This window comes from Berghia stephanieae, chromosome 3 (genome assembly GCF_034508935.2).
Source record: "Berghia stephanieae isolate SIO BIC M18660-M18661 chromosome 3, UCSD_Bste_1.3, whole genome shotgun sequence".
NCBI lineage: Eukaryota > Metazoa > Mollusca > Gastropoda > Nudibranchia > Aeolidiidae > Berghia > Berghia stephanieae.
In genome coordinates this window covers 51,507,639-51,510,138 of record NC_088362.1, presented here as the reverse complement: position 1 = coordinate 51,510,138, position 2,500 = coordinate 51,507,639, and positions in this window count along the sequence as shown.

Sequence of the window (2,500 nt, the reverse complement as noted above, 5' to 3'; positions counted from 1 at the left end):
TAGCGGCGGTGGTCACAAATTCCCAGAGCAAATTCCATGCTGGTTCATGGGAACCACGCGCACGTATAATACACCGCACCATTATTCTGCCGTACTATGAAAAAAAGGGGTTTTAAAATTTTGGCCATAAAACCCGTAGATATTTCAAATATCGATCGATTAAATTGACCTTCATCGTGGCGATAACTCTTAAACATGAGTCTTCGCGGCGTCAACGGTTTAAGAGTTTGGTTGTTGTTTTTTTTTTTTTTGGCCAAGATGGTAATTTTAATCGATCAATATTTGGAAGACGAGTTTTCTGGCCAAAATGTATAAAACGTGTTGTTCTATTTTCAGTATTAACAATCAAGTAAGTAGATATAAGATACAATCTGTCTTAGCTCTGCTTGCTTTAAGATCTATAGCTACATTTACTTCTCATAAGATTGCGATCAGAATAAGGGACACTGGCAGAAGTTCTCAAAATCCATTGGTATGGGTCCTTTGCTTAACGATTTCGATTTTAGTTAAGACACACACACACACACACACACACACACACACTCACTCTCTCTCTCTCTCTCTCTCTCTCTCTCTCTATATATATATATATATATATATATATATATATATTATGTATGTATATATATATATATATATATATATATATATATATATATATATATATATATATATATATATATATATATATACCCGTGTTGTGTCTGGGATCCCTCAACAGAGAGGGTGAGGAATAGCCCAACGCCAAGCCAGCGGGTCGTAAAAGGCGACTAATGGTGTGTGACTCTCCATTTTTGAGTCACCAGGTCCACCACTCTTGTCAAAGAGTTAACACCTCTTCCGTAAAACTCAAATTGTTACAGAAATACAGGCGGATAAATCGAATCCTTTTTTAGCTTGGGCGACCGAAGAGTTTCTGCAATGACAGAATATATGAAGGACAATAGACAAAACCGAAAGAAGCTGATATACAGAGAAGTGATAAGACATAGAAAGAGATTGAAAAAAGTTCGCTCAGGACAGAGAAGGATATAAACTATTTTCTGTGGCCTATACCCTGACCCAGGGTGAAAAAGGCAATGATATATATATATATATATATATATATAATATATATATATATATATATATATATATATATATAAGTATGCCCTTCCGCCACGACATCATAAAGATAACATCGCCTGGGCATTCCACTGAGGAATATAGACAATTCATCAATAGGAATTACCCGTATTGTCCAAGTGACCAAATCGGGGGTTAATAATCTTGCCACATGAAAAAAAAGAAAGTGCCTGAAGCGAGGCTCGAACCCGGGACCTTCCGGGTCATAGTGCAACGTCTTAACTATATATATATTTTATATATTTTATATATATATATATATAAAATATAAATTGTCACTCACATTATATGCCCGAGACGTTCGTTTCTGTGGGTTTATTCCACGTCCTCAGTCGGCGTAATTATATATATATATATATATATTATATATATATATATATATATATATATATATATATATATATAATATACATCTTTTTAAAAAGGAATTAATTTTTTTTTTAATAAAAAAGAAAAAAAAATTACATAATTTTTTTCAATCAAAACAGTTACTAGCGCAATATCGAGTTGGGGTGGGGGGGGGGGGGGGGGGGGTAGTCGGATATCCATTGCAATCCCTGTATATTTTGATCATGCTTTGGTTTTAAACGATATTCTGTATCTTTGTCTTTCGTCTTTATGGAATATAAATCCCATATAATCTGGGAGCAAAACACAGCAACGGCGAGAGGTATTCCTTTTAACTGCCGAAAGACCTCGAAGCGGCCGAGTGGTTAAGGCATTGCACTGTGATCCGGATGAGCTGGGTTCGAGCCCCGCTTCAGGCACTTTCGTTTTATTCCTTGAGCAATATTATTAACCCCCAATTTGCTCACTTGCACAACATGGGTGATTCCTGTTGACATCAGACATCTTGTTTGATGAATTATCTAAATTCCTTCGTGGAATGCCTAGACGGCGACATCTTATGATATCGTGGCGCACAAGGCATAACTAGATTATATATATATATATATATATATATATATATATATATATATATATATATATAAACACACACACACATATATGTATATATATATATATATATATATATATATATATATATATATATATATATATATATATATATATACGAGTAATTGATTGATAACTGCAGTTATGACAGTGCTCAATAAATTAACAATTTAATTCAATGTCATTGAGTTTTTATATAGAGAAATATCCACTAAACGTGCTAAACGGCCATGTACTCATTTTACACCTGAGTACGGTGAGAGAATGTGAGTAAAGAGCCTTTTCCAAGGACTCAACTATGCGCCGAGCGAGGCTCGATCCTAGGACTTTCCGATCCGAAAGCGAGTGTCATACCACAATACCACATAGCCGCACAAGATTTAATTCAGAGCAGTATACACACAAACAATCACACACA